Here is a 12726-nt window from a genome sequence, read left to right on the forward strand (position 1 = left end):
AATTCAATAGGAACAGTGGCACTTTTACGACTGGGATGAAACTGAGCACAACAGAAAAGCAGAAGCAAGGGAGAATGCATTTTCAAAATATGTCAGGATTTATTCTGTTCCTAAGGGAAGCAGACAGTTAATCCACCCTGTTGGCAGGTGCATGATAGGAGGTGATTCCTTGCAACAACCTCCATAAGTATTTTCATTATGTTATTGTCCAGATGGGGATAACAGTGGAGTGAGCAGGGGCAGAGGAGAGAGCTGGAGAGCCCATTTGCCTAGCCTGCAAAGCAACTGATTGTGCAGAATCAAAGGGCCACTCACACAGATTTTCTTGAGTGGGGATGACATACAGCATTGGTTCAAGTGTTTCTGTTGACACCAGCTTCTACAACACATCTTTGGGAATTATGGACACTGGTTGCGGGGAGGGAGGGAAATGATGGCAAGCTTTGTTGCATTTGAGCAATTTTGACTCGAGTAGGAAATGGCTTAAGGCTGGAAGATGCAATTCTCAAAGAATTTATAATTAGGAGTTCAAAGTGTTGCTGTTTTCTAAGTAACTACACTCTTCCCTTGCCCCAAAATCTATTTTTCTGTAAAAGAAGTTTCTAAGGAAAAGCTAAAAGCAGCGTTTTTGGATTAATTAAAGCATTTCATTTGTGTTTCAATTGATTCAAAATCACTTCCCACAAAATACTAAGAAATTTAAGAGAAATTATGATTTAGAATAAGAAATAATTTTGGGGCTTTTAATTAATATCTCAACGTTAACATTGTTTGAATTTCTCCGCCCCTGTTTTCCCCCAAACCCAATATTGACTCATTTCAAGAAGGTGCAGCAGCACTGAGACGTGCAGAACCCTGGTCAAATAAGGTTTCTTCAACATTTCTCTTAGCCAGCTCTTGTCATCCACAGCAGGATGAGTTGATCACATCTGCTAACCTCCTAAAGAGTGGCTCCTGTGAGTAATTCTGGGTTTTCCCACACAGTGAATAATCCCTACAAAATGCCACCATCCAAAGACTGTTGTTACCACCTACCAAACTTGGAGGGAGGAGAAGTATAGAATAAGGCTGTTTTGTATGCTCAAATAATGGAAAAAACCAGCTATGCTAAACAGCAAAAAAAACCCCCATCTTCTACACTGACCTTGCAGAGCAGCCTCTGTGCTGCATGTTCTCGAGTGCTGGATCCCTGGAGACTGGAAAATTCATCCTTATTTATTTATTTAAATTAAAAATCCTAGTAGTGACCTCAGAGGTATATGTTTATTATCAGCCTCAATGCACTTGTCACAGCTTTGGCTGGAAGGGAAGCCAGGGGAGGATTTAAAAATAATAACAGTCCAAGAAATTTCTCCATTTCAAATGTCATTGGTTTTTGTTTCAGTTTTTTTTTCCCCCTAATAAGAATAGAGATTGTCTTTCAGATTCCAAAGCTTTTGGATTAGTGGTTTTAGGCATGATGTCATTTTCCTGTCTATATGACCACAGCTTAGCCTTACTTCAAGTGTTTGGTAACAACAGAAAAATAACTGTGGCAACCTCTGTGCAGTTCTGTGGGATGTGAATTAGTGCCACACCATTATCAGTCACAGCTGAAGAGCAGAGAGGCAGGACCTCTATAAGGGAAGATCTATTTACTCTGATCCTTTCCAGAAAGTGAGTCTTGGCCAAAAGAACCCTTCAAGTCCTACTCAGAGGCTTACACTGTTACCCATTTCAACTACCCATATTTCATGTGCATATATAAAGCAAACATAGTTGGTCTTTTAAAACAAAACAGGTAGAAAAAAGAATTAATGGATCAGATTTATTCCACTTAAAATTACATGATGTTATTCCAGAGCCAAATTTCATCCATATGTGAATTGCAGCCCTTTGATGACTTAAAGTATGAGCAATTTCTGGTTTACTATCTCCCTTTCTCTCCCAAATGCAATTCTGCTTCCCTTTCAAAGCAAACAAGACCACTAATATGTAGTATTTGTATTAGATTTAGCACTGCTAAAGTTTTCAGTGGCCTTAATGATCTGTTTAAACTTATTCAGAACAGTTATTATTAATTTTTTAAATGAACTCTTCTTATCTCTCAATTTCACTCTTGTCTAAGCACAGGAGAAGAGGATAAAAACTCAATCAGGATGGGAAGACAAATTATAACACAACAGCAAAAAGGTGATTGGCTTACAACACCAACTCAGCAGCAGGTCAACTCTCTTCCATGCTGCATGTAGGGGGCATAGGTTTGGGTTTTCCAAAGACTTGAGTGGTTTTGTGCATCTCATTATTGATGAAATTACTGCTGCTTGTGTCAACTACTGGCTTGGTGGCAGTGGTTCTATGGACACTTGGTTTTTGTATGGAGATTTCAACAAGCCTGTCAGGCTGCCTTGTCTTTGATATCATCTACTGTCGTAAGTCCTCAATAAAAATCCAGACTTTGTCATCTTTGCTGGTCCTGAGTAGGTGGCTATCCAGCATAAAGGTCATGTTGCATGTTCAGAACTCCAGTGAAAAAGCCACTTGGGGTGGGGCCCTGGGGTACTGCAAGCTGCTAAGGTAGTCATCGTTTATCTCCCCTTAGATTCACTGAACACAGGATTTGATGGACACCAGGTGAGAAAACAGGCAGGCTAGGCCCCTAGAAACATGAAACTATCACATGTCCCCCTTCCCAGAAGCCAAAGCACACATGCACACTGCATGTATAGCAGTACACATTTGAAAAGCATCCCAAAAAGCCATCTTGCTGACCCTCTCTCAAGTCTTTATGCTATACTTTATCATACTGGAGTGATAATAGTTGACAGGAATCAGTTTGGTTTGGCTGAAAAGGAGGCATCTTAAGGAAAAAAACATGGTTTTGGAGGCCCACCCAAAAATGCAAAGGCTGGACTCTGTCTGAGAGCAGAACTTGGCCTTCCTGTCTCCACTCCCACAAAAAATGCTTGTAAATGTTATGCTCCCTGGGCTGTATTTTTTTTCCCCTGCATTAAAAGCAGAGTGAATTTAGCACTTATAAAACTGAGGGGCTGATAGCAACTGGCTCGAACCAGATGTTGGGAGGACTGGAGCATATCGCACAGACAGATCATGCACATATAGCTGCTCAAAGTATGTCACTGCATTGCTTATTCTCAGGCAGGTTACAGGACAGACTGATTTCTGAGGCACTATAGAAACATTTTGCTGAAACTTCAGGGGTTGAAAAGAAATGGAAAGTATGTGTGGGGGGTAAAGGTAGAGACGTCTGTAGATATCCACATCTGTAGATTGGGAAAGGAGAAATACAGTCCCTCTCCCCCATCCTTTGCAGCTCTGTCCTTCCCTGCTGTCCCAACCAGCAGTGCATGGCGAGCCCAGCAGGGACAGATGTAATGCTCAGCTACATCTGTAACTCAGCAAGTTGCTCAGCCTTTGGAGGAGAATGAGTCTCCCAGCGTGGAGGACAAGATGACCTCCCAGAACATTCAGCCCCACATTCTCCTGATGTGGAGCCATATGGACTACTTCAGCCACCACCATTCGCACTGCACAGAGATCCAAACATTTTTAGGAGGACTTGTACCAGAAATAAATGCCTGAAGAGCCCATATCTCTTTCAACGAGGCACAGAAGGTAAATGGTGCAATCTGCCAGTAAGTCCTATGGAAGGACGAGCTTGTGTAGCTGGCTCCTTAAGGAATTTGAGCTGTTACTTTTAATGGCTTGAAGGGAGGGGGGGGTGGTGTTTGAACAAAAACTGGATCAGTTTTATTGACTCAGAGTGAAATGTTTCTGTTTATAGCTGTGACTCTTTGAGATTTCTGTTAAAATATTTAAACAACCTTAAAGTCTCCTCCTCAGATCCCACACCCCCAGCTTTATTCAGTGCATCCCCAGTTGGCTTTACTCAAACACCAAAGCCTCCTAAAGCTCAGTTTTGGTCTTTCAGGCTCCCCCTTAACACTTTCACCTTCCTTGATGCACAAATTTCCAGGCTATTTAGCTACCAGTGTGCTGTATTGGTGCTAACAAAGCCTTTCCCAAGCCTTTATCCACCTTGCTGCCAAACAGGCTCTACTGACCATCAAACAACTACATAAAAACCAACACACCTATAACTCAGCCTCTTGTTTGAATCAATGTTTCTTTTGATTTCCATCTCACAGACTTTAAGGCCAGAAGGGCTATCACTTAAGCTTTTAAACCCTATAAGACCCATGCCTCACACTGTAGTATGCCACCAATAATGTAATGTCCACCACTGGTGGATTGCGATTGCAACAGAAGATTGAGTTCCAGCCAACACCTTAAGCACAAATCAGGGCAGGGATCCAGTGGGCAAGACCTCCTTAGAAGATTTTATCTATGCATGCTACAACTCTAATGACATCAAGCCTGCTAACTTCGTTGGAGACAATTCCTTCCCAACCAGATCCAGGAATCACTGCAGTCTGTGCCGAACCTCAGAGTTTCTGCTCTCACAATACAGCAGTAGTAGCAGCACACCAGCAGACACCCTTCCTGAGTGCCATCCCTCACTCAGGTCCATACTCAGGATACCATCACAGTCATCATCTTTCTTTTCAGGTTATAACCACATGCCACAAGTCTTTTGTTACTTTGTAAGGTTTCACCTAAATTCATTTTGACAAGCATACCACTCACCTTATTTGCTGGCTTTGTCCAAATCAAGGGGAAAATGAGGTCTAAAAACTTCAGCCACCTCTGCAGCACAAACTGGGATCACAGGTTGCAATCATTAGGCAGAGCCTGGGAAGGGAGGAGAGGGGAAGTTAACAGTAATACTGATGAAGGTGGTGGTGGGTGCAATTTTAACCCAGTGACTCAAACTCAGCAAGCAGGGAAGTTGCAATGTATTAAACTGTGAAGAGTTTACAAGAGCTGAACATCTAAAATATAGCTCTGAGAAATTACTCCTTAAAGCAGGCAAGCAAGAGCATCTCAGACAGAACCAGGAGAATATTGTTTTCACAGGGAACACTCTGTGGGTGTGTTATAAGCTCTGTTCTTTGGCCTGTCACCACATTATTTCTGCTTTTGTATTTCTCTCTTTTCTCATACTCAGGCACTGTCCTGTGATACAGCAGAAGTGCATTTACAGGTAAAATTACAAAAGTGGTCCATTATGATTTTTAAGGCAGTAAAAGGGCTGCTGTTTGTCACAGCTGTCTAGAGCCCCAAACGCCTACAACTGGCAGAGCCGTGATCTCTTTTCCTCCCCCCTTACCCAGGCAGAACCCATGTGTGTGTGCACACAGATTAAAGCTGTGTACAAACAGCTCTTTTAATGTGCCCTCTGAAAAGAAAAAAAAAAGGGGGGGGGAGGGGAGGGGGGAAATGGTGCTTCAGCAAGGCAAGAGGTCAGAGCATTCCTAAGCGCTTATTTCAGAATAGCTCTGCCTCAGCTGCTGCTTCCTGGCTTCCCACAGTGGCCACACCAGCTTTCCTATCTCACCGGGCAGGGAGAGTGTGGTGAGTCATCTCAAGGGAACTCTTTCCAGAGGTGAAGAGTCTCAGCATAGCCAGCAGGAAAGTTGCAAAGAGATGGGAGAGAAGCAGCAGACCCTCATGGCAGAGCCAACTGTTACAGGGCCAAGCCAGAAGCCCAGGAAGACTCTCTGAAATCCAGCATGTGGACATGCTATCATCTTACCTCCTCTGCAGCTTCCCCAGGGAAAGGGGAATTTAGTGACAACAGGGATAAATGATTCCCAGGCTTACTCCCAACAGTCTGACTACATGCACTCATGCTTCTCTAGGCAGAAGAAAAGCTTCCCAGCCAAAGAAGCAAGGGGCACACCTTCCTTCTGCTCCTCTCCAGAGCTTTATAAGCTGAGGTCTCTCAGGTGCACAGCTCTCAGCCTCATTGGGCTTCTGTTGAAAAAAAAGTAAGGACACCCAGCCCAAGCCCTGCTTCAATTCATGGATTCACAGAACAATTAAGTTGGAAGGGACTTCAAAGATCATCTAGTTCCAACTTCCATACCATGGGCAGGGGCACCTTCTACTAGACCAAGTCACTCAAGGTCTTATCCAACCTGGTCTTGAACACCTCCAGGGAAGAGGCATCCATAACCTCTCTGGGAAACTTGTTTCAATGTCTCACCATCCCCACTGCAGAGAATTTCTTCCTAATATCCAGTCTGGATCTACCTTGTTTAAGCTTAAAGCCATTCCTTCTCATCCTGTCACTACAAGCTCTTGCTTTCCTGTAAGCCCTGTTCTAGTACTGGAAGGCCTTTGTAAGGTCTCCTGGGAGCCTCCTTTTCTCCAGGCTGAACAGCCCCAACTCTCTCATCCTGTCCCCAGAGGGGAGCTGCTCCAGCCCTCTGATCATCTTTGCAGCTCCTCTCTGGACCTGTTCCAGCACTTTCAAATCACTCTAATGTTGGGAGCATCAGAACTGGATGTAGCACTCTGCATGAGGGTCTCATGAGGACAGAGTTGAGGGGCAGAACCACCTCCCTTGTCCTACTTGTTCCTGTACAGCCCAAGACACAAGTGGCCTTCTGGGTTGCAAGTGACCATTGCCAGCTCACGTTCAGTTTTTCATCAACTGACACCCCCAAGTCCTTCTCCTCAAGCCACTCCTTGCCCAGCCTATACTTGTGCTTGGGATTGCCCTGGACCAGGTGTAGGACTTTGCATTTTGCCTTGTTGAACTTCATGAAGTTGGCTTGGGCCCACCTTCGAGCCTGTCCAAGTCCCTCTGGATGGACTCCTTCCCTCCAGTGTGTGAACCACACCACTCAACTTGGTGCCACCCACAAACTTGCCAAAGGTGCACTCAGTGCCACTGTCCATGTCGTTGACAAAGATGTTAACCAGCACTGGTCCCAGTACCGACCCCCGAGGGATGCCACTTGTCACTGGTCTCCATTTGGGCATTGAGCTGTTGATAGCAATTGTGTCCTCCCTTTGCCAGCTGTGTTGAGGAGTGCACAAGATGTGGGACAATAGGAAGGTTTATCCCAGGCATTGGTTGTTTCCTCATCAGAAACCATCAAGCCAAGGAGCCTGGAGGCAGTCTCTATGTGAAACAAAAGTCTCATGGCTGTTTTTCACTGTGGTCATACCTCTCCCCTTCAGAAACAGTTGCAGAAGGCTGACGTTATGGTCTGATGAGGCTCCCACAATTAAGATGTCAGAATCCCTCTTCCAAAACTGACTGGAAAAGACAGATCACAGGTCACCCAGCCACTGGAGTTAGGTTCAGCTGGTGGGACACTGCTAGAGAGCAAATTACTCTCTCTAAGGCCTTTCCAACCTCAGGTACAGCCCCACTTTTGCAGATTAGGCATTCACGTTGGCCTTAAAAAGTAGACACTTGTATGAGTGGGGAACCTACAATCTACTTCCTGCAGATGCTGGGCTGAGAGGAGGTCTGGTTTTAGGCTTGAATTTCAGTGTGATGCAGTATTAAATCATCCACATCAGCCTAATTAACACCTTTTACATTGCAAGGGAAGACAAAGCAGTTTAATGCTATTAACAGAGGCTAAATGGGTTACATTAGAGCCTGGGTAGATGAAGCTAAGGTTGCCACTGCTCATGTGGGCACAATTATAAAAGTTCTCACTTGTTTTAAGCTGCTTTCATTGAGCTAACAGCACTGAACAAAATATCTCTTTGCTGTGGAAGAGGTAAGGGTTTCATCTAATGGCTGATAGCATGGAATTTGCAGTCAGGCACTGCTGGGCATGGAGAAGCTTAGCACACCACAGCTGAATGTAAAAGCAAACAATGAACAAGCTCTTCAGAGCAGGGAGGGGTACTTCTGTGCTCTCTGTTAGGCCTTCACAAGCCTCAAGATGGAAGTGGACTCTCATCTGAGGCCTTTGGGTGCTTGTATAGTATAAATATTTACTAATAACATAGAGAGAGTGAGTGCAGGAGAATAGCCATTTTCCTCAGTGGCTTAGGGTTAAGTACAGGGCAATGGCATCTTAAATCCAGATGTTCTCCTGTTGGGATTTGCCCACGAGGCATATTCTCATGAGATTTCTCTGGCGTTTTGACTTGGATAGTAGCAAGGCACGTTCAGCCCAATGATATCATGAGCAGATGACTCAAAATGCTCAAGGATTTTCTTTCTAAATTCCAGCAGTTTGTTTTCTGACTAATGCAGGGAAGAAACTTTTGTCAATTTCATCTTCTCATCCTTCTGTGTTTCTATTTTTGGTTAGCTTTAGAGGATACCGAACTCGGCCTGCTAGCAGAAGATTTATTTAAATGTATATATTATATGTAAATAAAAATACTGCATTCACACGAGTGTGTGTGTGGGAGCAGTTCCCAAGGCACTGGTAGAACGACTCATCATGATGAAGAGGTAGAGACAGTGCAGATGTTGGGGGCCAACCCTTTGAGAGGGTAAGATAAAATAATTACGGGAACCTCCTTCCCATTGCAATTGTAGCCAGATACAATATTTAATGCCATCTTATCACCTGTGCTTGAAAAGAATGGCTCAATAGTTATGGTTCTTGCACCTTTGGCCAAAACAGTAGGAGTGTCCAGATTCTTTATATAAATGTGACAGGGGAGGGTGGAAGCACATGAAGATGCAAATCATTTACCAGCTGTGAGAGCAGGAGTGAAGAGCATATTTAAAGACCAAGGAAACAGTAGACACCGGAACCAGAGCAAATAAATAGAGAAAATTCATTGGAGGTGAAACTGGGCTGACTTGGCCAATACAGTTTCACAACATCATCAATTCAAGGCTTGCACAGAGATGTTTTTTTCTCTCCATCCAATTCACTAAGGAGTTGCACACTACTTTGGTGGATTTTCTGCACAATTACAGATTATTGCCATGGTAACAGATGCATCACATGACAACTTTGTTACCTCAGAGACAAGAAACAGCTGCTTAAAGAAACAGGCATCCTCCAGGAATGGGGCTATTTATTTTCTTTTTCTTTTTTTATGTTGGTCTCATATTGTTTTAGGAGTCCTCACTGATTCTCTCATGGATGCAGCTTCCATCATTTTGATAGTTACAAATGTTTCAGTACACCACCTGAAAGTTATTTTGTCCCATGACAGATTTTTTTTCCCCTCATACTAAGAAACACAGCACATATTTGGAAAAAAAAAAAAAAAACAAACCAAAACACAATATAGAGTTCCTCTGATTTTGGCAAAAGCAACATGTCTTTTTTCCTCCCTCATCAGCATCTCTCTCTCTAGTGCTGACATTTTGTTTTTATTAAGTTAAAGAGTATTAAAACATTGCTAATAATATTATTTGACAGAAATCCCAGATGCCCTGAAGCCCAGGCTACTTTACCATTGCTTCAAAGGAGGCCAGAAGTTCTCTTTCAGGACATATTCTGAAGATAGAGCCAAGTCATTCTCAGTTTTTAGGCAATTTTACCTTAAGAAGCCTCTTTAAAAGTGAAGTAAGGTAGCCAGTTTGGATTTTTAATTCCAGCTGCCAAGTGACTCTTAATTCTTCAGTGCATAAGGTATAATAAAGAAAAATGGGGCAGGAGGTTACCCCTATTTTACAGCCTGTTCTCCCACTAAATGTCATCTCACACTCACTCTCGGGGAGACAAATGCAGCCCACTTGCAGGCTGCTCCAGACTTGGCACCAATGGCACGAACCACTCTCCCCAGCCCAACAGTCCACCCAGGCCCTGCAGCATCTTTCCTGCAACCCACCCTTCACAGGAGATCTGCAGCTGCCTCAAAGTCACCCTGCTCCCCTGCTGCTGGGAGCCAGCAGTGGTAATTAAGGACCTCCCAGCTCCCAAGCTGGTACTCAGACAGCCAGACCACTTCAGCCCACAGTGAATGTCTGATTAATTAAAGGCTTGTAATTAACCTTCATGGCTGGAATTTCCCAAAGACCTTCATGGGCTGAGGTGCACAAATCCCATTGACTTGAACAGGAGGCTGGAACCAAATCACTTTTGTCCCTCACTGGGAATCCTCCTGCACACCAGAACAGTAAAACCTCTCCCTTTCCCAGGTTTGGACATGTTTTCCCAGCCTCACAGAGCTTCCGAGGCCTCAGAGAAGGCTGGAGAATAAATTATGCACAGAGAACACTGTGAGCTGAATCCACCTATCCTACCACCATCACTGCCCATGCAATGGGTTTGCACATCTGGAGCTCAGAGACTGCACTGAGCTCTGCCTCACCCAAAGAAGCTGCTCCAGATTTACCCCAATGTAAGGAAGAGCATGAGTCTGGTCCACAGTTCTCACGCAAATAGCCCCAGTAATGAGGAATAGCAAAAAGAAATACACCAGATCTGAAAAAGGAACTCAGAGGTTTTGTCTTTCACCAGGTTTTCAGTTGCTTTCAGGAGTCAGAATTTTCCCCAAAAAAATGTTAACTGGGAAGCCACCTCTGCACAGGACATTTTTGTTAATGGGGTCACTGCCTTAATGTGGTTTCCTCCAGTTAAATGTTTCTGGTAAACGAAATTCTGTTGTACAGCTTAATTTAGATCTGTTATTTTTTAAGTTGTTTTTATTTGACCACATGGAGCTCAGTGACTTGTAACCCAGGCCTCAGCCTATTTTTAAATTCATGTGGACCTCTTTTTTTCAGACATTTGTGGTTTTTTTAGAAGCATGAGAATGGAAGGACTAAATAATGTTGCTTTATCATCGAAAGCTTTTGTTTCACATGCACACAGGATCACAAGTGAGATGAGCTTGTTTGGCTCTCAGCCCAGGCTCTGGTGAAGAGGAAGTCACAATTTACTAGTGAAGGCTCCTAATCCTGTAACTTCTGGTTCATGTTAACATTCTGTTGAAGATGTTGCACATTTACCCTATGGTTCATATCATGGTCCAAATTATCCAGAGGACAGCAGACAAAACTGGATAGTCCAGTTACTCCAGGCTGTTCACCATCCTGAGCAGCTGATGCACCCAGAACTTCAGGGTCTTATCCTGCTCCCTGTTTTCCCTGATTGCTCCCCTTCTCTGGCTTGTGAGAGCTGCCAAAGCCAGCAGCATGAGAAACCCTTAACTGAGGCAGTAGTGATGAAAGGCTGCAAGACAGAGCACAGGATCCCCTCAGCAGCTGCACTCCTGATTCTAGAGATCAAGCTGTATTAAACCAGCTTTGAAAATCTCAATGAGCTCTCACCTAGGTGCCACCTGGGGTTCTTTCTAGATCATACCACCTCCCACTTACTTGTGGAGTCCAACAAACTTTCCTGTTTCCACTGGGTGATAAAGGGGGTGTGGTGAAGGGGGAGAGGGATGCTCTTAGTCCCTTCACAAAGTAAAAGCAGAGAATCAGCCGATTGAAATACCCTGTGCTTAAACAGGGCATTAGACAGAAATAACAGACTAGACCTCCAAGCCATCAAAAATTCCCAGCTGAATAAAAGATTGATTTCAAAGATTCAAAGATACCTCAAGGCCAGCATTGCCAAAGAAGACAGGAGCTGATTGGAGCTGAAGCATTCCTCTTGTTCAGTGCATTTGAGTGAGCACTTTAAGTCTCCAAAGATTGAACTATAAAGAGAAATTAGTTTATTAATAATTCACAGGCTTCAAGAAGAAAAAAATGTCAAAAGCATATGCTCATGAACAAAGCTGATTTTATTTTCCCTGTTTAGAACTGAGCAACATGTAGAAAAGTGGAGGGTGTCAAGCTCAAAAATTTAATTCAGGGCTTTCTCTCTTCCTTCCCTTTAACCCAAGCAAGCATATATTCTGACTTCCTCAGGAGCGCTCCAAGTTCTTCAAATCCCAAATGGATTATGTGAAACATTAAAAGCACACTATCATCTTCAGCTCCTTAATAGTTTAGGACATTTTCATGGCATAGTTATTATCCAATAGCTCTTAATTGCAGCTTGTACATTTCAAGACAACACATTCACATTCTGGAATTACAGGGATTTTAGACTTCCCATCCAGGAACGTGCTTACTCACATGCTTACTGTTAAGCCCATGAGGTATCTCATTGAGTCATAGAATCATAGAATCAACCAGGTTGGAAGAGACCTCCAAGATCATCCAGTCCAACCTAGCACCCAGCCCTAGCCACTCAACTAGACCATGGCACCAAGTGCCTTAACTAGTCTTTTCTTGAACACCTCCAGGGACAGTGACTCCACCACCTCCCTGGGCAGCCCATTCCAATGCCAATCACTCTCTCTGTGAAGAACTTCCTCCTAACATCCAGCCTAGACCTGCCCCAGCACAACTTGAGACTGTGTCCCCTTGTTCTATCGCTGGTTGCCTGGGAGAAGAGGCCAACTCCCACCTGGCTACAGCCTCCCTTCAGGTAGTCTGGCCCCACTTCACCAGGTACATGAAGTATGTAATATTGATATGCTTGAAATCGTTCAGGTCATTCCCCCTCTATGATTTGCAAAATGGCACTATGATTGGCCCTTATAATTTCAGTAATTACTTGACTATAGGACACTATATGCAGGAACTGAAGACCATGCTGATTAAAATACATTAAAACACAGACCATAAGGAGGTTGCTAATTTAAGAGAAAATGTTTTCCACTGCCAAATGAAGGAATTACAGAGTAAGGTTGTCTTCACAATTTTTGTCCCCCTGTCTCCAGTCAAATATTGGTTCTTGTGAAGGTCCTTGTTTCCCTCTACTGGACAGATAAACATAGAATTTTAAAATAATAATTAAAAAAAAACACTTGCACTGACTCAGAATTGATTTTGAAGTTTTCCTTTACCATTGGAGAAAAGAAAACTGATTAAAACAAACA

General features: G+C 43.6%; 1 long non-coding RNA gene across 2 annotated transcripts in view; it reads right to left on the minus strand.

The window, feature by feature from the left end:
* LOC135185313 (uncharacterized) overlaps positions 1 to 12726 on the minus strand; it is a 72090-nt gene that overhangs the window by 10082 nt on the left and 49282 nt on the right. For both annotated transcript variants that reach the window (XR_010306443.1, XR_010306442.1), the window contains exons 4-5: positions 11392 to 11493; positions 4648 to 4752 (exon numbers count right to left, since the gene is read on the minus strand). This is a non-coding gene — a long non-coding RNA (uncharacterized LOC135185313). The remainder of the gene's footprint in view (positions 1 to 4647; positions 4753 to 11391; positions 11494 to 12726) is intronic.

Source organism: Pogoniulus pusillus, chromosome 22 (assembly GCF_015220805.1).
Source record: "Pogoniulus pusillus isolate bPogPus1 chromosome 22, bPogPus1.pri, whole genome shotgun sequence".
Classification (NCBI taxonomy): domain Eukaryota; kingdom Metazoa; phylum Chordata; class Aves; order Piciformes; family Lybiidae; genus Pogoniulus; species Pogoniulus pusillus.